This window comes from Pseudorasbora parva, chromosome 11, assembly GCF_024679245.1.
Source record: "Pseudorasbora parva isolate DD20220531a chromosome 11, ASM2467924v1, whole genome shotgun sequence".
NCBI classification, from domain to species: domain Eukaryota; kingdom Metazoa; phylum Chordata; class Actinopteri; order Cypriniformes; family Gobionidae; genus Pseudorasbora; species Pseudorasbora parva.
In genome coordinates this window covers 31,988,974-32,016,841 of record NC_090182.1, presented here as the reverse complement: position 1 = coordinate 32,016,841, position 27,868 = coordinate 31,988,974, and the positions used below count along the sequence as shown (strand labels likewise).

At 37.6% G+C, this 27,868-nt stretch overlaps 1 protein-coding gene across 3 annotated transcripts in view; it reads left to right on the top strand.

The window, feature by feature from the left end:
* The window catches only part of slc36a1 (solute carrier family 36 member 1), a 103,796-nt gene that overhangs the window by 73,261 nt on the left and 2,667 nt on the right, over nt 1-27,868 (top strand). The gene's annotated exons all lie outside the window — the stretch shown is intronic.

Here is a 27,868-nt window from a genome sequence, read left to right as displayed (position 1 = left end):
TTGCTGAGAGAAGTTTGATTTGGTTTAGCTCTATGTAGGCCTATGTCATGTCAGGCACGAGTTGGTGGTAATGTTCCCCCTAAGCTGCACGCGTGTGCAGCCATGCAGAAAGAATAAAATGCTGTGCAGACGATAAGCGCAGGTACAGAATGAGGGGAGAAATCAATTTGATTTTCGTTTAAATAAGAAATAATTGCAGTAATCTGTTCAACCGCTATAGAGTTAGTATCGCTATAGTGTTAGAACCGGTGGATGAAGTTTACAGGTTTCGTAGAGAGAATTATATTGCGTCTGAGCAGCAGTGAGTCATGTTTGCAGTCCAAATAGCTCAATATGAGAAGCAATGTGAAACGCAAAGACGTGAAATAAAACCTCATCATGTTTTAAAGAAGAGTGGCTTGATTAAGTGGTGGAAATAACAGATGATGGTCACAGCACAGTAACAAAACAGACATTTACAGTTACACACCCACATAGCCCACCACAAGTGTAGCATGCAAACTCAAACACCTCAGTAACACTCGTCAGTTTAAATAGATCTGTGTGTGGTTTGAGTTTCAGGGATGTTTAGATAACTATAAAAGAGTTCACATGATCCCTTGAACATACTTAGCTATTAGATCTATTTAATTCAGTTTTATATATATATTATCAGTTTATGATTTAGAATATATCAGTTTAAATACTTCAATTATTTTATATATTATAGGCAGTTATAATTATATTATATTATAAGCCTAATAAAGAATTTATCAGGGATCCTTGCTATAAAAAAATTCATTAAAAAAAGCTGCTATAGAAAGTCTTGGAAATTCATAAGTAATAAACAAACATTTAAGTTGGTAAAACGCTGCCTGTCGCGAATAAAATGGACTGCATTTATAAATGTACTGCATTTATATAGTGCTTTTATCCAAAGCGCTTTACATTTTGCCTCACATTCACCCATTCATACACCGACGGCGATGTCAGCCATGTAAGGCACCATCCAGCTCGTCGGGAGCAGCTGGAGTTAGGTGTCTTGCTCATGGACACTTCAACACTTGGTCAGGTGGAACCGGGGATTGAACCACCAACCTTCTGGTTTGTAGATAACCTACATGAACCACTGAGCCACTGCCGCCCCACTGAGAATAAAAATCTCAGTGTAACTTTTTTTCATATTATATTATATTATATTATATTATATTATATTATTATAAAGTATTTAACTGTTTTGGGGGAGATTTGTTATAGTATTTCTTGGTAAAGAAGACTTGTAGAGTTAACAGCATTGTAAAAAAACAAAAAACTTGAATTAAATTGTGCTTAATTTAGCGTCTTCTAAATTAACTACTTAAAAAAAGTTAATATTTAATATGTCACTAAGTTACATCAAGGGTTAAATAAAAAAGAAATTGCACATTAAAGTTAAAAGTTATACAAAAGTTATGCATAATGAAACCAATATTTGTTTGTGTTTTGGTATGCTGTGCAGGTCTGGTATAAAGAATGTTTTTACTCAGGTGACCAAAGGGTCCGCCCAATAGAGAAAAGTTTTGCTCCGCGAGAAAGGAAATCACAGGGAACATTGGTGGGCGGGGCTACAGAATCAGGCATTGTTCTTCTTTTGAGGAACCACACGAAGACGTCAAGGGTTGGCATATTCTGAGATTGATCATTTGCTGGGGCTGGTGTCAATAAAAGCTTTTCTTTGACTAACAAGGAAGTTTTCAGCTCTGAAACTTGCAGGATATTCTTATATTACCATGACCTTTTATATATCCAAAGCTTAAGGGAAAGTTGTTTTCTCAATTCATGACCCCTTTAACATTGTGATTGGTAACTTTTGTTTTAGGTTTTTGAAAGAAGTCTCTTATGTTTACCAGGTTTGTGTTTATTCAATAAATAAAAAAATACAGTAATATACAGAAAAGCATTACAATTAAAAACAAATGGTTTTCTATTTTGATGTGCTGGAAAAAATAGCAAATGAGCAAAGAATGAGCTAATTGTCAAAATAAGTTATTAAATTAGTTATTTTAACACATTCTGTTGAAATGCCACATTGACAATTGCCATAACCTTCAAAACGATGCATGATTTGTAGGAATCTGTTTGAAGTCGACAGAGTCAGCAAAGTCAATTTTGAGAAAAATCAAGTTAGTTTTCTGAAGGTTTCTAAACTAAATCACCTAGCAATCATCCCTGGTAATAACACCAACTTTTACACACACCAAGTCAAAAAACGTATCTATATTAAAATATATTCAGTAAATGTTTGATTAACATTGAGACAGATAGCCTATAGCTTATTAAGATCTACTGTGCCACATGGATCTAATAGTTACACATTAGATTTTTTCCCCCAACAGTTATCCAAACATCAATTTAAGAAATAAGATATAGCCAATACTGTAAATTCTGTAATTCTGTGTATATTTTTAGGTTTCTCTTTGCGCATACTTCGGATGTGTCAGTCAGAGTGATTAAGAGCAATTTGTTTACATCAGCATGAGTTTGAAAATCACACTTCATTGGTTCAGGCTCATGCCATCAAGAATTTGCTATGAATATTCACAAACTATTCACAAATACTTCCCTCTTCTCACATGGCCTTTTTTTATTATTATTTTTTTAATAAAGATTGAAGCTGTCGATCAACTTGTTTACTTCAGAAACCAATGAGAATTTCTCAAGGTTTTTTGATGTTTGGGGCTGGGCAGGGATCTGAGCTGTAATTAGGGTGTGTCAGCAGGGACTATGCAGTTGTGTATCTCTCCAGATGAATGAGCAAATAGATCTCTACATCTCTCCACACTCCTCTATCACCCATGCTGTATACAGTTCTTAGATGAACCACAAAGGCTGTGTAAATGGACAGCAGGAGATGGGCAAAAATGCAGCACATAGATGTCAATCCAGTTTAATGCTATCAGATTCAGAAGAGACCATGGCCATGTTGCCTTCCATCTGTTTGCACGTGTCTTGGCAGAAGGATACTTGATTCGACTGCTGTTATAAAACATGCAGTAGTTAAGTAGTGGTTCTTGAACTCACAAAACCTTTTAAGAACATCTGTCGCTCTGCAAAAACATACATGTGTATCGTTAAGATAACATTCATCCTCTACAAGTATCTAAGAAAACTCCTGCTATATTTGAGGCCACAAGAATAACAAGAACATTAAGATTAATCTACTGTTTGCCCTGAAAGGATTTTGAAAATCCTTATTTTCTCATTTGCCTCATAATCACTGACCTAGTAAGTGTTTTTCATGTTGTTTGCTTTCAGATTAATGAGGTCTTATGAAAGTTGTTGTTGTCAGCCTTATTAATGTTTTGCTTTAGGACCATAGGAAGATAGGAGAGCAATGTGTAGATAACCGATCATGTAACCAAGCTATTATGAAGAAGACAATGATCTGTTCCAAAACCTAGTGAGCTACGGCTGTGCTCTCCGCTGCCAACATCCTCACTGAAGTACAATCTCATAAGGCCAATTTACATTGAAGCCACTTCTTAGGCGGTAAATGTCAAGAGCACATTATTGTAACACAAGACTACATCCATGTAACAAATCTCTCCGCTTGCTGGTTCTTTCACTCTGTGGCTTTCAAATATTGCTCTGCTCTCAATCAGATTTTATGCATACATGCTCAAACTTTGTCCAGTGTGTTCTCTCTTGAATGTCTCCTTACTCTTTCTCTAGAATTGTCTTCTGATTTGTCCAGAAACCTGCCGTTTTTACTACAAGGATAATTTACTAAGCACGGTCAGCACTTTGCAAGGGATTTGCCTCATCGTCATGGCAACGTTTTTCGCGTCCAGATCAGATTACATCAGAGTTTGTTGATGTAATCTGGAAAATCGTACCATACTGCACAGACATTCCTGGACCCAACAAACGCTGATTAAACATGTTCAGTCTGATGAAAACCAGCTTCGACCAACGGCAACAGGGGTAACACACTGATCTAACAAACTCCAACAGACTTGTTTGTTGCCATTTGTCTGTGCAATGTGAATTGGCCTATAAGTGACAGATTTGAAAGGCTAACATCTTGACACTTTTAGTTACGTTCACACTGTCAGCTTGGATGAAAAGAGAAGAGAGCAGAGAAAATATTGTAATATATAAATATATAAAAAACTATTTGCCCCTGCCAGGGCATACATTTTGTTTGGTTTGGTATAAAAAAAAATAATAAAAAAAAGCTGGTTATGTCTAGAGCCTTAATCATAACATTATAACATTTTGGTGCACTCTGAAAATAAAACAAAGGTAAAAGATAACATTTGCTTAAAGTAAAAAAAAAAACAATTACACAAAAGCGCTGGTCATTGTCACAAATTTCACAATTTGATTTGATATTGATTAAATTAAGCCAATAGGGAGCAGCAAGTGATCGTCTTAATGGTTGAGTCATTGAGTTGTTCATTCAAATGATTCATTCAAAACGCTGAATCATTCAGTAACAATATACGCGCTGAGTGTTGCTTTCCTCTGGAACTATTTTCGTCCGTTAAATCATGGGTGAAAAAGAACAAAAAAGGTTATTTGGGCCTAAAATTGAATGAACTTAATATTAATTAGGCTACTTGTTTATTGAATTACACGATTCATGCTACACTTCACGATTGCAAAGTCGACTTGTGTTATTAACAATATCATAAATCATAAAAATCAACAACTACAAAAAACTCAATTTTACCCCAGTATGTTTCTTCTGTGAGTTTATATTGCTGCTCACTTGTTTTGATTTCTCCACGAATGTCTCTCACAAAGAGCGCGAGCCTCAACGCGACTTGTTAACATACCAGAAGCAGAGATACACACGCCATTATCAAACACATATAATAAAATTAGTGCCGTTAAAATTAATTTGCATTAACGCGTTTATTTTTACAGCCCTGAAAATAATGTTTTAAAATTGAATTATACATTTTCAATATTTTAGTTACTTTTCAGGATCAAATGAAATAATTTATAAGCATTTATCTCAAATTGTTCACCATCTTGAATATTTTCCTTTAATTTAGGACGTTTCATTGCAGTGTGGTATTGTCTTCTTTGTTATTGTCTCCTTTTGGCACAAAGTGTCTTAGGAGACATTTATTATCAGATGTTTAAAATATCCAAGAAATGTAAGATTGTCCTGCACCAGCCAAGTGTGCCAGTGAAATGGATCATAAAAATAACAGATGAATAATTAAAAATGGATGGACATGCATCGCTGAGCATTTATAACTGCAAACAGACTGCAGTATCTGTTTCCTACAAAAAAGTTTTATGTTAATGAATTTTGTTAGTTATTTTTGTTTGGTAATTACCCTCCTCCATCCCCAGCTCCTCTGATATTCCTCTTCGAATTCTTCTTGAATTATGCTGTACATTTCAATTATTTAACAATAAATATTTCTGCAATACATTATGTGGGTTCTGTTCTGTTTACCATAGGGGGTTTATTACTGCTAGGCTGCATAGATGTGCAGGGAGTTCATGCCCAGAACAGAATCATACAGCTAATCCAAACTCTATGCTAATTATCAAGCATCTTTGACAATTTTAGTCGAACAGAACTTAAGTTCCCTTAATTTTGTTTGTGCATGACAGCAAGCATGCACATGCAACTTGTACGATGTGGCATTAATGTTCCATTCATGTTTTTACATGCACTTCGTAAGTTACACTGTATAAAATGCATGCTCCGTTCATACTTGTTAAAACAACAGTGACACACATTTCCTGCTGTACATTACTCAGAACAAAAGCATCCTGTACAAGTAATGATACACCGTCTTTTAAATTACTCTTTATGATGACACAGCTCTTCTTTGTATCAGCAAGCTTCCTAATGGTGTTCAAAGGCATTTCGCATTCAAACAGCATCACTGGATTACGGTTAGAGCTTAACGTTCTTGTTTAATTCTGTAAGTGTCAGTATTGTGTCTCTGCTTTGATTTATTGAGGCGAGAAAACTGTCTGTCTTTCATTTGTTCAAGACTTTGCTAAGAATCCTCTCTGGCTTGTTCATGTTTGGATGAATTAAGTGCAGAACAGTTCCTCTGTTTGCCTTGCTCACCAAAAGATTCATTGAAGAATGTCATAGGAATTAGGTGGGTGTGTGACGTGTAGAAACAATAAATGAATGCTCAATCTTATTAATAATCTTAAGAGGCTCCATTCTCACATTGAAGTGCCTGCTCAAAATCAACTTTGCAGAAGAGCACATCAAAGCTAGCTCTAAATGAGAGTGGTATTACCGGGTTTCCAAGGGTGAGAGCGTGCCAATGTGCACTCTTAATGGAAAGTGGAATGGACAGTGCGTGAGCCCCCTCTGGTCCTGTACTTTTTCTGGGAATGCACTGCTACCTCTGACAGCACACTGACACATGAGCACCAGGGCATTCTGACTACGCTGTGTTCCTCTACTTTACCTCAGGAGCTGAAACTGACCTCACGTAGCCCCAGGGAGGCTCCAAACCTGCTTCCTTTAGTCCTGCTGAAACAAAAGGAGACACCTGAACCATGTGGCTCCAAAGGTCTCTGAAAATGCCATTCTGTAAAGAGTGAAGGTCTTTGAAGCTACTTGCGTGACTCGTGTGATACCATGCTATTGTTCATGTGATGATCTGACCTTTAATCATTTATAGAGACCTCCTTATCATTGGTTACATCTGACCTTTTACTGTATGTATTTGTACTTAACATTTTTCATCTGTTAAGGGAGGGATAATGTTCAGTCAGATATGAAGCACAGGTACATGCCAGGGCTGCATGGTTTGGGTAAATAATGTAATTGCATTTGTATTTTATTCTAATAAAAATTGCAATTTAAAATGGGATTTAAAGAATTGATTGAAATTTAAAATGAAAATTACCCCATGATTTACTCACCCTCAAGACATCCTAGCTGTATATGACTTTTCTTCTTTCTGATGAGCCCAATCAGTCAAGTCAGTCTTGAGTCCAAGTCAAGACCATATTTTCAAGGTCTTGTTCCTGTCCTAGACTTAGAAGCATTTGGACTCGCACTTCAGTACAGTACAGTCTCCAGTTTAAACTCTGCATATGTGCAATTGTCTGAAATATCTGAAATTGTTTGTCTAAAAATCACTTAAAATGATATTGGGGTTAAAAAAAAAAGTTAAATGAATTAGCTGCACACTGTGCGCAATACTTGGTCGCATTGTTGTCTGCCTAAATGAATTAATAATTGGATTTATAAATAAATAAATTAAATTAAATAATGTGTCTGCAGTTATAAAACAAATATTACACTAAAACATTGAAATATGGCAATTCTGATATGTTCATATAGCCTACTCAAAACAGACGGGGCAACCTAGGTGATATGACATGTTTTTTTGTCGAGCTCTGATATGCAAAATCTTGCTTGCAAAATTTTCCATTCAACTTTTTAAATTATTTTTAAATATCTCACAATTAAATATATAATATACAGCAAAGTAGCCTACTTCAAACTGTCTCTCTTCTCCAGTGGGTTGGGCTAAACCAAAAGAAGTGAAAACAAGGGGTGTGTTCTGATGACAGACTGTTACCTGTGAAAAATTGGTGCTCTGAAAACACCCCCATTAGCAATTAGTGCTTTCCACCTGATGACATTAACACAGCAAAACTGATGAAATGAACGTGGCAAAAAATTGACCAATCAGAATTTTCGTCGAACCAGAACGTATCGACTAACCATCGACTAATCAACTGGGAAATTCTCTAAAACACTCTCAATTAGACCTGTATAAACTCTTTGCAACACAGCTTTGCTCACACAAAATTCTGTCAATTTCCTTAGCAAGAATAGCTTTTGATTTGCTTTCTCACAAATAAGAGCCACATTATCAGAGAAGTTCAATTTACAGTCAGTCATGATTCCTAAATACTTAAAAGTCTTCACAATTTCAACAGTTCCTATAGCATTATTTGATCACATAGCATTATTTCTGTTAAAGGCTCTGAATTATTTAAAATCAGCTCTTTTGTTTTACGTACATTTATCAATAAGGAACTTTCTTCACACCATTTTTCTATTTTCAAAACCTGTTCCTCATACTCAAAATCTACTTAGTCTTTCCATAAAAGTGCACAAGTGCCATATCATCTGCATATGTATATAGTTTGTAATTCTCATGCTGCACTCTTATACCACTTGTATAAACAGAAAATAAAAAAGGTGACTGGACGCATCCTTGAGGTGCCCCCGTGTTTAAAAATATAATATACAATTCGAACCCCAGAGCACAAACTCGCTGTGGTCGATTTGTTAAGAAATTCTTTATCCAATGGACTATTCCTCTAGCCTGACAAGCCAGACCCACATCAAGATGTTTGGTCTGGAAACTCACCATAGACAGGGCTCAATCCGAGGGGCGGGATAAACGGTTGTCTTTCAAACTCCCTCTGCACGAGATAGGATAGCGCTACAACCAACCAGAGCAACGAAGGTGAAACAGAGCTTGTTGATAGATTAAACATTCACCGTATCCGGTCAGCTAAACACATCTTCCCTTTTTAAGAATGACTTCAGTGCCGTTCTTTGTTCTTTTCTCAGAGAAAAGCTTGACTCCAAGTCTTCCAGAATCGCAGTCAAAGCTGATTCGAAAGACCGCCGCTGTTCGCCAGTTTCTGTGTTTACTAGAAGCACGCAAACGCAACTCGGCCGTCGTCATTATGCCCGCCCGCCGACTCTATACACGATGTGATTGGCCCGTCCAGATTGTGAGGAATACAGCTCAGAAGGGTATTGAGAGTTCCTAGACGACACTTGCAGGCAGATTAAATTTGCTGCCGCTAGGGTGCGTCTAGATTTCTAGGCTACTATTCCTCCATTTACAGCTAGAACCAAGAGACGTTCCAGTAGCAAATGTATCTGCATGGTATTAAATTTTTTCGGAAGAGATCTTATAAATGATAACTTCCATAGATTCGGTACGATCTGTAAGTCTAATAAAAACTGAAATATTTTTGTTAGGGGGTCAGTTAGTTAATTTGTATATCTTTAAAACTCTGCCCTTAAGGCAATCTGGACCCAGTGCTTTATAGGGCGTAATGCATTTAAGGGACCTTCTGATTTTGTCCCCTGTCAACCAAATCGGTGGAGCCACTGGGATAGTGCTGTTTTTTGACATTTTTTAAATTGCCAGTGGTTTTGGCACTGTGAGCAGGTGCCAGGTCGTGCTGAAAAGCGAAATCTTCATCTCCATAAAGCTTTTCAGCAGATGGAAGCATGAAGGGACTACAGGTGAAAAATAGCCTTTTGGCTAACTCTGGCATATTGACAGAAATATTTATTAATATGCACTGTCCCTGTTTATAAATACATAAATAAAATAAATAAATAAGTGCTCCAAAATCTCCTGATAGCTAGCTGCATTGACCCTGCCCTTGATAAAACACAGTGGACCAACACCAGCAGCTGACATGGCTCCCCAGACCATCACTGACTGTGGGTACTTGACACTGGACTTCAGGCATTTTGGCATTTCCTTCTCCCCAGTCTTCCTCCAGATTCTGGCACCTTGATTTCCGAATGACATGCAAAATTTGAGCAACAGTCCAATGCTGCTTCTCTGTAGCCCAGGTCAGGCGCTGCTTTCTGGTTCAAAAGTGGCTTGACCTGGGGAATGCTGCACCTGTAGTCCCTGCACACGCCTTTGCACGGTGGTTCTGGATGTTTCTACTCCAGACTCAGTCAACTGCTTCCGCAGGTCCCCCAAGGTCTGGAATTGGTCCTTCTCCACAATCTTCCTCAGGGTCCGGTCACCTCTTCTCGTTGTGCAGCGTTTTTTTGCCACACTTTTTCCTTCCCACAGACTTCCCACTGAGGTGCCTTGATACAGCACTCTGGGAACAGCCTATTCGTTCAGAAATTTATTTCTGTGTCTTACCCTATCGCTTGAGGGTGTCAATGATGGCCTTCTAGACAGGGTCGGGTCGGCAGTCTTACCCATGATTGTGGTTTTGTGTAATGGACCAGGCTGGGAGTTTTTAAAAGCCTCAGGAATCTTTTGCAGATGTTTAGAGTTAATTAGTTGATTCAGATGATTAGGTTAATAGCTCGTTTAGAGAACCTTTTCATGATATGCTAATTTTTTGAGATAGGAATTTTGGGTTTTCATGAGCTGTATGCCAAAATCATCAGTATTAAAAGAATAGAAGACCTGAAATATTTTGGTTGGTGTGCAATGAATCTAAAATATATGAAAGTTTAATTTGTATTATTACATTATGGAAAATAATGAACTTTTATCATGTGTGTGTATTGATTGACAACTACTTACTGTCATGTCTCTAGATATGTCTTGGGTCCCTCCTTTTAAATTTTTTTGTATGAAAGCATTATATGGCTCATTTCCACCGGGCGGTACAGTTCAGTACGGTATGTAATTTTTGCAGTTTCCATTGTCAGAAGTTGTGAATGGTACCCTAATTCTGAACTGTACTGTACCACTTTTTTGCACCCTTCCGTTGGGGTACCTAGCACAGTAGTCCGGTACTAAAGGGTGGAGCTAGACTCCAATACAAAATGTTTATTGGTTGATAGAGAATCATCACTTGCGTGTTTTTCAGCTGTGTTTTTCCTTGTACGCCTATCACAAGAGTCCTTTTGCCAGTGGATCACGGTTTGAATTATTAGTAAAAAGGAGCCCTAATGTTCCTCAGCTAAGTGATTTGAGTAATTTAAGCAACTATGCTGTTAGGTAGCTATTTTTTCCTCAAGATAAGTACGAGAAAATGTTTTTACACTGCAATTTAGAGAGGTTAAAATTTGTAGAAACATGTCCAAATGAAATGGCATACACAAGCATCAATTTTAAAGGTCCCGTTCTTCGTGTGTTTTCAAAGCTTTGATTATGTTTACAGTGTGCAATATAACATGATGTTTTGCATGTAAAAAAAAACTGTATTTTTCACACAATTTACTTATCTGTACAGCGCTGTTTTCTCTGTCCTAAAACGGCCTGTTGATTTCCATGTTCTATGAAGTCCCTCCTTCAGAAATACGTAACGAGTTCTGATTGGGCCAGTGCTTCCCGTGTTGTGATTGGACAGCAGCCCGGAAAAGTCCCGCCTCTTACCATGACGGGGAGATGCAAGCGCTGAATGAGCGCTCTTCTCCACGTGGGAGAGCAACAAAAACACGCCCCCTATTTTGCGTGTCTTGTGGGCGGAGGGTTAGTCAACAAACGGTTCTAGTGATGTCATTACATCCCTGCACTTCCTGCTGTAGTCCAAACCAGCCGTTCGCTTTTGGCTTTGAAAGGGAACTTCTTGTAAATAAAATATCTCGCTTGGCATTGAACTTTGAGCTTTATAATTTTACAGGTATTATTTATGCTCTAACAGCAACATTACACACTAACTAAAGTTTGAAAGATGGAATCGCGAAGAACGGGACCTTTAATCATGAGTCAATTTTGGATGAGGACAAGGCAAACATATGATGATGCTCATCTGATAAATACTCAGATTCTCTGAACGCACACATTCCTAATTATAAGACATTTTCCCAGATGTTTCATATATACAGTGATGAGATTGTACACGCAGACCTGTCAGTGTGTTTCTGGAGTATTGTTGGAGATTAAATTTGACCCATATTTCTATTTGTAATGACGTTGTAATCTCAGCTTAATTATCTCTCCTCATTCTTACCATAGTGATTTTCTTCTCTGCCATAAGACACTGAAACACACTGTTTGTCATGGCTAAAACCAGTGTTCATGACGCTAACTGTCCCAAACAGTGTAATAAGGTGTTGTGTTGAATTTCCTCCCATATTTGAAGGCTCTTTTATTCCATGTAACATATTCCATGTGCCTTTATGTCCCTCTGACAGTTTAATAGTTGCTCCTTTTGAAGCACTGCTGAGAAATAAATAGCTTCTTCATAACTAATATGTCTGAGATGAACTTATTCATTTTACATAATGGCCCCTGACAACAGACCTTCTTAATGTGCTGAAAGGATTCATTGAGAACATCTGACAATACATATGTATTTATTTCTCTATTTATTTTTACAAGAATGGGTAAAGACCTTTTTCTCAAACTCAAACTTTCTCTTTGTGAAGCCAGTCTGTGGCTCCTGAATAACATAATAGACAGTGTCTTTGTATTTGATGCATTATATGATTTATATGAATGTGGGCTAACATTTCCAAGGATCACATGTTAAAACATTAGTCTGTTGTGTTGTGTACGCAGTGAGTCATGCGGTCGCATCGATCACATCGCCAGCATCAAACTTTCATTAAAGCGATGCAGGCCCGTGTTGCGTCCAACAGCTGCCTACTGTGTGTGTTGTGCTTGTGATCTCCCGAAAGAGAGATATTTATAAATAGAGCTATTTTTTAGGATATTTCTTTTCAGAATGTGAGACGGATTCCTAGTACTTTTCTAGATACTTCCTTGACGCAAACATTCATTACTGCTCAAATACAGGCCACCGAATCTGCCTCCTGACAATGAACCCGTGATGAGCCTCTTATTTATTTTTCAAAGAATCATTGTCTGACAGTCAGGAATTGTTCAGAAGGGGATAATGGGCGATTTGTCACAGCGTTTGTGCTCCCCTCTGTAGTTTCGTCACAGTCTGCCCCTAGAAATCTTCACATGGCAGAAGGGGATGAATGTAAATTGGATTGTTATTAAATTCTCACTTGTGTGGACTGATTACACAGGAACTTTCAAAGCCTGAAATAAACAAATTAGCCTGGCCATGCTCCAACGTCAACTAACCAATTTTCTGGTCATCAGAGCCCGGAATATTTTAACTGAAGTGTTGTCACTCCCTCACTCTGACCCAGCGCTGACATTGTCGTGCTCGGTTGTCTCTGAGTGCTGAGAAGTGAAGATATGGACATATGTCTTGTGTGTTTGCAGCTGTGAAATGTGTCCCTGAGGTCTGCTGCTTTTGGTAATTAAGAGGCTGGGGATCTGTTACATTTATATAGCCTTGAATATTGTTGCCTTGAGGCTTGTTTTAGCTCATTCCTGGTCCTGTAGTTTTGTTTGCATTGTAATTTGCAACAAAAAGCCAAGAATCTCATAATGTCACCACCAAGCCTAATATGGGTAATCATCAAACAGGCTGTTTTTTATTGCCTCCTCTAATGTGCTCACGTCTATGAAGGAAACATTAGAATGGGTTGATGCATCCTGAATTTTCAATGCTTTTGATAATGAGGTGCTTCAAAATGCTTTTGATGTTGAGTTTCATCGGGATCTATCCTGATTTTAACCACTGCATCAGATATTTATTTTACATGAAATAAAGGCAAAGCTACATGAGACATTATATTATTACTTATTTATGAATGTAACTATGGTTATAAATTTTAATTAAGTTGGGTCATGCTTTAGATTCCATCCAATTTTCACTATTAGCTAAATATTAACTATGATTTTTGCCTCAATAAACTCCTAATTACTGCTGCTTGTTAGTAAGGTAGTTGTTAAAGTTACACAGTGTATTTTTTCGCCACTAGGAGTCGCTAACCTTCAAAAGGATAACAAAGGCATAGATTGATGACGCAGAGAACGAATGTGGAATCATGGAACTTTTCATCATACCGATGGGTCTACTAATGTTCATGGGGAAATAATGTTTATGGATGAGTGTTTTTTTTTTTTTTTTACATTTCTATGGCATGAAGCAGGGCACGATCACTAATATATAAATATTAAGGAAATTTGGACATTTAATTCTACCAAACTACCCGCAGGTGCTGAATTACTACTAATACAGAATTGTTTATTTGACAAATTGAAATTGTGAGGAAACGCAATGCTTTTTCACTTGGTCTACACTATCTGAACTTCATTTGAGTGTGTTAAAATGTATGCTATTTTGTGTGTTAGTTTGTTGGTTGTATGAGACTAGCAGTAAGCTACATCAACATTAGAACATCATACTGTTGATATTGTAATATTTTATCGTGTTGAGCGGCATAACATTGATCGTTTTATGTACATTTGCTCATCTGTCTAATAATGCACACATACAAGAACGGCATCCCTGTCAAGTCGAAGTTTGTTACAAAGCTTTCGCCATCTCGAAAACTCCACGTTGATACTGGTCCTCTTTTAATTTCTCATTTTGTTCCAAAGTCCGCTTGCCATGGTCCATAATGTTTTAGTTTTTTTTTTAAAATAACATGCCGCTAGACGTTACGAAGTTGTCCACGTCATGTTACCATGATTTATACGGCAGTAAAAGCGGAAACCGAAGGTAACCCAGATATGAAGTCATTGACTATGTTTACTTGGACAGCAGTAATCTAATTATTGACCTTAAGGTGTTATTGACGATTAAGGTGTTTACATTAGTTTTTTTTTAAGAATACTCCATTTATGTTCCTGTTTTACATATTATTTAGAACAATGTCATTACATCCCCATGCCACGCTACGCTGTCCGACGTCCAATGGTAAATTGTAAATGGACTGCACTTGTATAGCGCTTTTAATAGACCCTATGGCCATTCGACACTTGGGTGGAACCGGGGATTGAACCACCAACCTTCCTGTTTGTAGACAACCGAAATGAACCACTGAGCCACTGCCGCCCCGTGTGGTGGCCAATCATAGTGTGATGGCACGTCTGTTAAAATTGAATTGGCTAATCTAAGGAAACCCGCTGTAACTTCACCTGAGGGTGTCGCTGTTGGACAGTGTTAATTTACATTAAAAAATTATTTAAAAATCACTAGTTTTTATGTTTTATATACATTTTATTTTTGTAATATTGTGTCTCTTTCAGTTTTTTTGAAAAGACACTGCCCCTCTTTTCTCCTTGACAGCCTACATTTAGAATAATAGCTTTGATTAATGATGAAAACGGTTTAAAAACTGTGATTTGTTTGGATTGTTTTTCCTGGTGTCAAGCCACAGGGGAGACCTCGAATAGTCGAAGATTCGATGCATCGATATGCGGAGCCGGATTCAACCACCGATCTCACGGTCAAATCTTTGTGGGTGTTATGAAATGAGGATACCATGTTGGCAATATGGGGGTGCTCAGTATTTTAAAGACGTGACACGGCGCTGTGCTTCGCGTCCAGTATGCGACCGGTTAAGGGCGCTGAGCTTCGCACCGTTGGTTAGCCTACATGAGGCAAAATAAGTTATAATAATGAAAAAGAAACTGAAATTCAGAACATTTCAACAAAATTACAGCTCACATATTTGAAGGCTGCTATTGGAGCATTGAGGGTAAATATCATATAATACGACTGCACATTACTTTACAGATAGCATATGACCTACTAACTACGTTCTGCCTTAAGATCAAATGGTGCAACCAAAAAACGTACAGTTAGTTACAAACTATCTAGTTGTTATTAAGCCTTTAGTGTGAACTTTACATTCAAATTCAAAAAAAGAACTTACGAACGACTGGTGCAACCCTACCCTGAACCATGGCATGATTACAAGTTACACATCGGCATTCACATTTTCTTTAGAAAGAGTAAACGTCTAGTCTGCTTATGACATTTTACACCAGTAAATGTGCTTGATATGCAATGGATCTGATAATGAATTTCATACTATGCTGCTGAGCCTGTAAAACTGTTCTCTGGGGTTAAATATGATTAATGGGAAATGATGTTAGTTGCCAACATCTCTTATATCCTGTGTTGCTCGACACCTTTTTCGCTTGACAATTTTTGAGTTTCTATAAAGGTCTGAAAGTGGGCTTCTCATACTCATCTATACATAAATCAATTTGCCTCAAAGCACAGTCATCAAACTTGCTGTGCGTGCAAATCAAATGCTTGCTGTGTGAGAACTGCCCTTATAAAAATAGCTTAAATAAAGTGGCAGACCTCATTAATCTAGAAGCCCTTCAATTGGCAAGGCATAGCCGATTCCCTTTCCAAGAGGAGAAATGTGCTGACTCCAGACGTGGATTCAGTGACATGTCAAGGTGAGCCAGAGGTGAGTTGATGGGGGAATCTCGCTCGGACCTGGAATGTGCTTGACGTCCAGTTAATGGCAGAAAGAGATGGGCCTATCTGATTAAATTAAAACTGGTCTTTTTCAGCTCTGATTTCAGTGGATTTCTGTAGATGGTTCGCTTATAGGAAGTGGTTCCAAAGATACAGGGCTGAGGATGTGGCCGGCTGAGTACTGGGAAACCAGATGTCCTCGATACAGTGCTGGCCTTGATCTCTAAATTTTTGAAAAAGACATGAATTACTAAACACTGAGCTAGGTTGTGAGGATGTGACGGTCGAGCTTCAGCTGTTGTCTGAAACATGCGCTGTTAAATCTTCCTGACTGAATGATATTTGATTGTTAAATGTAGAGTTTTTATACCATCTTCAAGAAAATGTAATGTGGTGTAACCATCAAATAAAAAGTTTTCAGTACAATTAAATACAATTGAGCAAAGATGCTAATAAAATAAACAATGCTTTACCGGTTTTTCAGGTAGGTCTAACATTAGTTTTAGGTAGAGAATGTATGTATGTGTGTGTGTGTGTGTGTGTATATATATATATACAGTCTTGTTCAAAATAATAGCAGTACAATGTGACTAACCAGAATAATCAAGGTTTTTCGTATATTTTTTTATTGCTACGTGGCAAACAAGTTACCAGTAGGTTCAGTAGATTCTCAGAAAACAAATGAGACCCAGCATTCATGATATGCACACTCTTAAGGCTGTGCAATTGGGCAATTAGTTGAAAGGGGTGTGTTCAAAAAAATAGCAGTGTGGCATTCAATCACTGAGGTCATCAATTTTGTGAAGAAACAGGTGTGAATCAGGTGGCCCCTATTTAAGGATGAAGCCAACACTTGTTGAACATGCATTTGAAAGCTGAGGAAAATAGGTCGTTCAAGACATTGTTCAGAAGAACAGCGTACTTTGATTAAAAAGTTGATTAGAGAGGGGAAAACCTATAAAGAGGTGCAAAAAATGATAGGCTGTTCAGCTAAAATGATCTCCAATGCCTTAAAATGGAGAGCAAAACCAGAGAGACGTGGGAGAAAACGGAAGACAACCATCAAAATGGATAGAAGAATAACCAGAATGGCAAAGGCTCAGCCAATGATCACCTCCAGGATGATCAAAGACAGTCTGGAGTTACCTGTAAGTACTGTGACAGTTAGAAGACGTCTGTGTGAAGCTAATCTATTTTCAAGAATCCCCCGCAAATTCCCTCTGTTAAAAAAAAGGCATGTGCAGAAGAGGTTACAATTTGCCAAAGAACACATCAACTGGCCTAAAGAGAAATGGAGGAACATTTTGTGGACTGATGAGAGTAAAATTGTTCTTTTTGGGTCCAAGGGCCACAGGCAGTTTGTGAGACGACCCCCAAACTCTGAATTCAAGCCACAGTACACAGTGAAGACAGTGAAGCATGGAGGTGCAAGCATCATGATATGGGCATGTTTCTCCTACTATGGTGTTGGGCCAATTTATCGCATACCAGGGTTCATGGATCAGTTTGCATATGTTAAAATACTTGAAGAGGTCATGTTGCCCTATGCTGAAGAGGACATGCCCTTGAAACGGTTGTTTCAACAAGACAATGACCCAAAACACACTAGTAAACGGGCAAAGTCTTGGTTCCAAACCAACAAAATTAATGTTATGGAGTGGCCAGCCCAATCTCCAGACCTTAATCCAATTGAGAACTTGTGGGGTGATATCAAAAATGCTGTTTCTGAAGCAAAACCAAGAAATGTGAATGAATTGTGGAATGTTGTTAAAGAATCATGGAGTGGAATAACAGTTGAGAGGTGCCACAAGTTGGTTGACTCCATGCCACACAGATGTCAAGCAGTTTTAAAAAACTGTGGTCATACAACTAAATATTAGTTTAGTGATTCACAGGATTGCTAAATCCCAGAAAAAAAAAATGTTTGTACAAAATAGTTTGGAGTTTGTACAGTCAAAGGTAGACACTGCTATTTTTTTGAACACACCCCTTTCAACTAATTGCCCAATTGCACAGCCTTAAAAGCGTGCATATCATGAATGCTGGGTCTTGTTTGTTTTCTGAGAATCTACTGAACCTACTGGTAACTTATTTGCCACGTAGCAATAAAAAATATACTAAAAACCTTGATTATTCTGGTTAGTCACATTGTACTGCTATTATTTTGAACAAGACTGTATATATATGTATGTATATATGTATATATGTGTGTGTGTGTGTATATATATATATATACACACACACACACACACACATATATATATATATATATATATATATATATATATATATATATATATATATATATATATATATATATATATATATATATATATATATATATATATATATATACACACACACACACGCACACGCACACACGCACATACATACATACATTCTCTACCTAAAACTAATGTTAGACCTACCTGAAAAACCGGAAAAGCATTGTTTATTTTATATATATATATATATATATATATATATATATATATATATATATATATATATATATATATATATATATATATATATATATAATATATGCAATAAAAATTATTTATTTATTTATTTTATTTTTATTCACTTTTTTTGTAGACAAATGTATAAGATAATGAACCATGTAAAGGAGCAGGCTTATTTCTAAAAATATATATTTATTCACTCAACAACTGATTTTGTGTCAGCTCTGTCAGACACTAAAAAGTGCAATTTAATCCATCCAAAAACTATAATCAAATCAAAACCTATAATCATGTAAAATCTTCAGTTATTTAATATTGGTTTTCAGTAAAGTATCTAACTCATAAAATATGTTCTCTGTTTATTTTTTTGTTTTGTTTTCACACTATTATGAACAACCCGGTTTCTCAATTCCTTAAATGTCCCATGGCATGAAATTTTCATTTTATGAGGTTTTCAACAGTAATATGAGTTCCCCTTCCCTGAATATTGTCTCCAAGAGGCTAGAAATTTTGATCGGTGTAAACCGAGTTCTGGCTGTTTTTTTCTGCCTTTGAGAAAAGGAGAGCCCAGACGAGCTGATCTTGAATTTTCCTGTTATGACGTCATACCAGTAACAGTTACCTTTCTTTCCTCCGCCCAGAGTATTTGGCACATCCATGCCAGCGCGATATTTGTTTGTTCTCGAGAAATCATGGCTTGTGAACGAGCAAAGCATGGCAGTTGCTCTGTGTTTGGATGTACAAATGAAAACAGAAGTCTTTTTTCAGGTCCTTCATCTGAGCCTCAGAAGAACCAGTGGGTTAATTTTATTTTCTCTGGAAATATCCTGATCTGTGATCAGTGATTTCTGATGTGTAGCTAATCATTCAAGTTCACACAGACTTTCTTTCTAAATCGTTTAATGATGTTTACACATCAGTGAATCAAATTAGTGACTAAATGAACAACTGTATCATTTCTGTTAGTAGCATGAAAGAAATCTGTTATTTAAATGATTACAGAATGATACAGAGAGCGATCAAAGAACACTCTCTTTATAATGTCTAAAGCTGTCAATCACACCTCGCAAGTATGTTTGACGAAGTATGTACACTGAATGAGGTTGTTTTGCTCAACAGAAGCTCTTACTGTATTTATATCGATGTCGTGTTTGTCAAAGCATTTTGTGAGAAAATGAAAATAAACTCACACTCACAGCGCTCTCAACAACTCAGCAGAATATAACTTTCTCTATAAGCAATCTTTATTGTCTCTGTGGTCCACGAGAGCTTAGTCCACCTCTCTGGCTGGCAGCGTTTGCATGCAAAACCTCGCTAAATCACGCCCCCTCTGCCACATACTTTAAACTAATACTTATTTCAAATGCAAAGATGTCAGCCAATTACAACAGTAGGTGTTTTAACTGAAGTCTCACAGTAGACACGGCCTTTGAAACAGAGCATTCAAGCCAGAGGGCTAATATCAGGAAAGAAAAATGGCTTTTATTTCTAAAGTATGACATTTGTGACCCGTCACGGAAACCAGGGACACAAGTTGGCAGCTCTACTTTCGAGCAAAATGAGAAAGAAGCGTTTTTTTCTTCTTCTTTCAAATGTGGTAGTTGAAATCACAAAGATGCCTCTCCGTATTTCAGATGGCAGTTCTGGTATATTTAAAAGCGTTCATTTTAAGCGTACATTTTCATATCCCTACAACTGAGCGAAAATGAAGAAGAGGAAGAATTTATTGGACTGGCGTCAGACGAGTTGGACAGCAAGATATCAGAGGCTATATCGATAATAACATTTGACGGGGATAAAGACAAGAAAATTGGTAAAATATGTACGCGTGGCTCTAGAGTAGGGGTAAGGCGCATGTCATCAAGTTTTGACGCAAATCGATCAGAGGTTCGAATCCGCCTTTTGCCACACTCTTTCTACTCCCTTTTCCCATCACATATCAGATTCGAAAGGCATTTATTTTCAATAAGAATTGAGAAAATATTATAAAAGTGGAAATAAAGCATCTAACGTGGTTAGTAATAAGTGTTTCTTGGTTAGAGAGTGTGATAAAAGGCAGATTCGAACTTCTGACGGATTTACGTTAAATTTTGATAACATGAGCCTTACCCCTACATAGCCATGCTTACGGATTTTACCCATTTCTCTGTCTTTATTCCCGTCAAACAGACGCACAGTACATCCACAAAGATCTAAGAACACGTGCAGTGCTTTCTCATGTTTAGACCTTCCTATACCTACCTATTGTTATTAACTGTCTGTTTAATTGTAATCGTTAGCATTGTATCACTTGCCAACAAAAAAAAAAAAACATTATTATTATGGGCTTTTAGATGGTAATGTTGCATCTGCTATCCCTTTTTATTAATAGTATGCGGTCCGATTTTTCCTGTTGCATCTGTTGTTACTATGCAACCATGCAGCTTTACAGGGGGAGCTTTACAGGGGGTATGGCTTATCTAAATGAGATGTAAATGAGCCCTATTGTCACTCTCAGCAGGTGAGAACAGGTGAGAAATGCACAATCTTTAGAGGCTGTTTTCTCTCGTTTAAACTTTTCTAAATGCCTGCATTCAAAAGGCCAAATCTTCTTCAAATATTACCAGATTTCCATGTGTTACACATCGTTAGAAAGCTTGGAGACTACACTTTCAGAATATATGAATATTTCAAAATGCCCCAGAACTGACTTGTGTCATAAAACTGACATTTTATGATGTAAAAATCATACTAACAATATAAGTACACCTCAAGAAACATTATAAAATAATTTTTAAAAAAGTCACACAATGGGACCTTTAATAAACATATCAATATGGCAAGATTTATCCCGTAACTATTTACAGAAACTATTACACTGCGACAATGAAGTTGTTAAATGTGTCATGAACTGGCACACACACTTTTTTATTTTTACATACTGTTGTCTGAGGTCACCTAATGATGTTCGTGTGGTTTTTACATTCAAAAACATCATAACTAATAAGTAATAGGCTATTTTCTACACTGCTTTTGAGGCTTTCTCCAAAACGCTGGGTTTAGGTGGGCGTGCCGCACTGGAGACTTGGAAGTAAACGCCCACGGCTAGGATTGGAGAAGATTTGCATATTTAATGAGCTTAAGCTCCCCTGTCAGTTCAGGGAGAGGAGAGAGTGAGAAGCGGCAACCGGAATGATTATCTCGATCACAGGGCTTGTAAACGTCTTTATCAAACAAACACAATGTTTTATTTCTCATTGACCTGTGATTGATTGGACCGTTATTTTTATATTACACATAGCCCGCAAGATTGGACGATATAAGCGTGAACCGCGCACACACATACACGTTTGGCGCGCGCCGCCATTCAGATGTCAACTCAAGAGAGACTGCAAGAGAATAGCAGAACAAGAACGGAATATAATGAGATACATCAGCCTGCCGGCCTTTGCGAGCCCTTGCCCATACGTGTCTGAGTCCAGCGTGCTAAAAGTATGTTCTGTTAGACATGTACACATAAGCAAAACGATCTATAAAAATGCAGTACTATTACATATAAAAACACGTTTTACTCCCATGTGTGTTGCACCATTCCTGTCGAATCCTAATCCAGCATCGACCGGAGATGTGTTTGCAAACGATCCCGCAGTGAACTGAAGTGAATATAGCCCCGTTTCCACCACAGGAACTTTGCCCAGGAACCAGGAACTTTGAGAGGTACTTTGTGTGTTTAGATCGCAGGAACCAGGGTCTAAATGAAGTTCCGGGTAAATATTTCCCCCTCCAAACGGCCCTGCTCGCGAGGGAGTACTTTTTCAAAGTTCAGGAACTTTCGAGGGCGGGACTTGGGCGCTGAACATGCTGATTGGTTTCGCTCACGCAGCATTTTATTTCAACGGGTATTTATAAAAGTCTTTTGCAAGGTTCGGTCTTGTTCAGTAAATATCAGTCTTGCTCTCTGTCTGATGGCGCGCGTTCGTCTCAGCCATCTCACGTGCAATGTCCGTAATAGCTGATAATAATATACATTGTCATTTTAAATCTAGCTTTACAAGCTTTCTGAATAGGCTGCATGCTGCTGAATCTGCATATTAGTGCTCTTTTCTGTCGTTGTTAATTACCTCGTAAACCTATACATAACCAGGAAAAGCAGCACAGCTTGAATCTCTTCCATACTCGTTATTCATTTTTTTACAGTCTATATTTTTCACTATGTAAACGACCTGACCGATTACTTCTAAGTGTGCGTCCTTACATGACGTGACAGCGCGCGCCACGCTCATGTTGACAAGAGAGGAAAGTTAATTTTTCTGAGGGGTAAACTTTTTATTTCGTAAGTTATGAAGATAATGTTGGAGTAATGACACAGCGTATATTGCCCCAGGCAGTTTTTGCGCCTGACAGAAGAATTTTTTTTTTTGAGATGATTATTACACTTTACAACAAATAAATAGCTATAAATAATACTGTATTAGTCCTGGTGGCTGTTAAGAGTTGCTATGGCTACAGTTAACACATTCCAGCTGCTGGAGAAAACAGCGTTGACATTTTTGATGCGTCAGACAAACTGCATGTGACAAAATGATTGCGATTGAAAGTCATCACATGTAAACACCAGATCGGTTTAGATAACATCTCATGTAAATCTTTAGTGTAGTCCACTAAATCTTTCAATCGGTACACACAAAAATGATTACTGTCCTTCACTGACGGTATATATAGTTTTTTTGGAGGAACAGTCGCACGCAGTCCTACATCTGATCACCGGAATAATTTGCCTAATCTTCTCGGAACTTTAGATCGCGGTCGAAACGCAGACAGCTGCAGGTCTGGGGGGGGGGAGAAAAGTTCCTGTAAAAAAGTTCCTGGTACAAATTGTTCCGGGTAATTTTGGTGGAAACGGGGCTTTAGTCTTCCCCATTTGAGCTGGAACTTCATTAAAAATAAATTTCAACCACTCATTCCGACTGTATTCTTCCACAACCAGGAATAGCTTAATGTCTTAATCTTCCTCGGCATATTTATTGTTGTTGACAAGCTAGCACGATCCCTCCATGATTCGTAGGTGAGGTCACTGGATTAGAGGCGCTGTCGATGTGTGTGTTTCGTCTGTCACTGACGTTAGTATGAAGCACCGTACCGTTTGCTGAACTTGGTGTCTATAAAAGCTTTTCTTTGACTAACAAGGAAGTTTTCAGCTCTGAAACTTACAGGATATTCTTATATTACCATGACCTTTTATCAGAAGCTCAAGGAAAAGTTGATTTCTCAATTCATCACCCCTTTAAAGCTGTGACTGCAGATACTTCAGTATTGTTTGTTTAAAATATTAAAACATTCCAGCACTTTGTGTCCTATTGTGAGATCCACAATGAGCAGGAAATATTAAGTGCTCCTCAGAGTCAAAGCTGCCCATGACACTTCCTGATTCTTTCAGAATTATAAAAAAAACATTAATATTTTAATATTTAAAATTTAATATTTACTTTTATTGTTTAATTAACAGTTTGTAATTTTTTCTTCTTCTAATAAGTAATTATAATTATGCCAAACTACACAAGTTTTCTTTTAAAAATTATTACTATGGTCTGTACTGAATGCTTAATACTTCATTTGATATCGGTTAAATCGGTGAAATGTTTGACTTTATTCCCTCAAAATATAAATAAGAAAGTTAAGACTTGCTCATCATAGACATTTATTCAAATTATTGTATGCACATATGTATGAACTGCACTTTCAACATGTTTTTGAATAAATTAACTGCATCAGGTAATTGACCCATGCAGCAATCTTTCTGCAAATTCATGCCCCCTCTCATAGTCAAGAACAAACAAGCAACAGAGTGAGGACGCCTGTACAATTTAGTTTTTAGAAGAGATGCGCTTAGTAGATCCATCAATTGATCTAGCATGTCCTTAATGTGAATTTACTTTGCGATAGCTTTTAAAGCCTTGTTCTGCTCTCAGTCCCTGAGGGGGATCTGTCACCTGTGCCTGATTTTGTAAGCTGCTTGGTGTGCGCTTCTCAAATCTTCAAAGTGACCTACATCTCAACCCATTTGGACTATTTGTCTTTGGACTTTGGACTGAAAGTTGGCCACATCACCTCTCGAAACAACATATTACTAAGCAGCCTGTTTAGTCTGGTTCACTCACCAAGCCAAGGTCTTTGGATTGTGTCACGTCCTTCGAAAAGAACATGCTTTTAATGCTGATTTGATAAGAATCATATTTGTCAAATGAGAAGAAAATGGAAAGCTGACAATCCCTACAAAATAATAATAAGTGACAGGAAGTGCTCGGTTCACTCAAATGTGTTCATGTGTGACAGACAGGAATTTGCAATGTGAGCGTTTGAAGATTTAAAAGCTGCGGTGTATTCCCGTCGTGCACAGTGTGAAAAACACAGGAACATTTGGAGGGGAGAGACACATCAGAGGTGGCTTGTTTGGTTGAGAACAGAGCCTTTCCATGCCCACTTCAATCCCCTTAGCAACAGATCAAGATAACTCATTCCCAAAGCGCTGCACGGCATGGCCACTGTCCTCAACCAAACATGAAACACTCGAGTTAAAGGGATAGTACACCCACAAAAAAAAAATTCTGTCATTACAAGGTAACAAGACTTTTGTTTTTCTTCAGAAACCAAATGACAATATTTGAATAAACTTTAATAACGAAATCATAAAATAAATCCCTATGAAATGAATCAAGGATTTTAATACAGTCTTCTGAATAGACATGGTTACTTCATATAGTGAACCGATTTCATTTAAGATTTTATGGTAACTCTTTACCATACGATTTATGGGTTCAATTCTCACTTTTAAAGGGTTAATTCACTCAAAAATGAAAATTCTGTCATTGTTTTCTTACCCTCATGCAGTTCCAGACACGTAAGACCTCCATTCATCTTCTGAACACAGATATTTTTGTTGAAATCCGATGGCTCAGAAAGGCCTCCATTGACAGCAATCACATTTTCTCTTTCAAGATCCATAAAAGGTACTAAAGATATTATTAAAAAGTCCAAATCACTACAGTGGTTCTACAGTCATGTGCGCAAAAAAAAAAAAAAACATCAATAACGACTTACAGTGGGGTAAAAAAGTTTTTAGTCAGCCACCAAGTTATCCCACTTAAAAGATGAGAGGCCTGTAATTTTCATCATATGTACACTTTAACTATAGAAGAGGATGAGGGAAAAATTCGGATTTTTAAAAAATTTATTTGCAAATTATGGTGACAAATATATATTTGGTCAATAACAAAAGTTAATCTTAATACTTTGTTATATACCCTTTTTTGGCAATGACAGAGGTCAAATGTTTTCTGTAAGTCACCACATGGTTTTTACACACAGCTGCTGGTAGTTTGGCCCATTCCTCCATGCATAGCTCCTCTAGAGCAGTGATGTTTTGGTGCTGTCGCAGGGCAACACAGATTTTCAACTCCCTCCAAAGATTTTCTATGGGGGTGGAGATCTGGAGACTCCAGGACCTTAAATGTTTCTTACGAAGCCACTCCTCCATTGCCCGGGTGGTGTGTTTGGGATCATTGTCTGAAAGACCCAGCCACATTTCATCTTCAATGCCCTTGCTGATGGGAGGAGGTTTTTGCTCAAAAAAAAACTTTAATGGCAAGTGTTTTACTGATGGTAGCCTTTGTTACTTTGGTCCCAGCTCTCTGCAGGTCATTCACTAGTTCCTCCTGTGTGGTGCTGGGATTTTTGGTCACCGTTCTTGTTATCATTTTGTCCCCATGGGGTGAGATCTTGCTAGGAGCCCCAGATCGAGGGAGATTATTAGTGGTCTTGTATGTCTAAAATTTTCTAATAATTGCTCCCACAGTTTATTTCTTCACACCAAGCTGCTAACCAATTCCAGATTCAGTCTTCCCAGTCTGGTGCAGGTCTACAATTGTGTTTCTTGTGTCCTTTGAAAGCTCTTTGGTCTTAGCCATAGTGGGGTTTGGAGTCTGACTGTTTGAGGTTTGTGGACAGGTGTCTTTTATACTGATAACGAGTTCAAACAGGTGCCATTAATACAGGTAATGAGTGGAGCCTCTTAAAGAAGTTGTTACAGGTCTGTGAGAGACAGAAATCGTGCTTTTTTGTAGGTGACCAAATACTTATTTTACACCATAATTTGCAAATAAATTCTTAAAATCAGACAGTTATTTTCTTGATTATTTTTTTTCCTCATTCTGTCTTTCATAGTTGAAGTGTACCTATGATGAAAATTACAGGACTCTCTCATCTTTTTAAAGGGATAGACAAAAAGCATTACAATAAATTGCACTTCCAACGGTGATTAAATTTAACGATCGCTTGGCTGACATCACATCAAACCATGTAAATTATTATTATTGATATACTTTGTTCTCAAATTGTTCATGTTAACACCATCAGCATTGCGTGACTACATGTATTTAGTGTTTATTAGCAATACCTGTAGATTTTAATTTCTGTACAGTCTAATATTTTGCTTTTGTCCACGGGTAAATCTCCAGCTGTCACTGGTGATTTGTCTTTTGGTCCTTTCTGTATTGCAATCTGCCTTCAAAATAATGTGTTTAATTATTCTAGCTGCTGTGGGAAAAGGCTAAAATGATCAATACCTGCAGCATCCTCACATGTGAGGCTTCTATTAGCTGGACTCCTCCTTTATGCATGCAGACTAGGGCTGTCAAAGTTAACGTGTTAATAACGCGTTAACGCAAATTCATTTTAACGGCACTAAATTTATTAATGCGCGTTAACGCAACGCGCATGTTCTGTTCTGATCCGTGGCATAGCCCGTAGTTGGAAAGGTGAGAGCAGTCAGACGCAAAGGATGCAGCAGCAAACATTAATAGGGAAAGAAAAGGTTTGACATTAACATTAATAATCTAAACCAAAAATGCAGTTATTGCCTACATAAGTTACCATATTTTCTGTTTAACTTTTATTAAACTCCAGAAAGAAAAAGTGTGTTTTTTCACTGAGCACATTCTCTGCAGTCTGAGCGCGATGCACTGCAGCTCACTCTCGCTCATGTCTGAGGTAAATCATTAACACCATCACTGCTTACAGTACACGTGTTTAATTGAACTAAATACATTACAATCGGCTAAAATGAATGCACAGGTTACTTTCCTGAACAAGCGCGCTCCCGAGTCCGTGTTCTTCACACGGTCCATGTGAATCGCGGCCCAGTTCGGTGCGCACACGCAAAATACCGGCAGTTCGATAGGGAATGCGGCTCTCTTAAAGGGGTCGCACTATATTCCTACTCGTGGAATATGGACTTCCTCCAGGTATGGTGTGGTTCTGGAGCGCTCACTGGTACACATTAACAATTTTTCATACGAACTATGCCCTGCTCTGAATTAAACTGCCAGTGTAAAAACTCCCTTATATTCTTAAAATGAGAAAAAATCACTACTTACTCTTAATTTTTAAGTTTAGGCTTAAGAGACATGAACAATTTC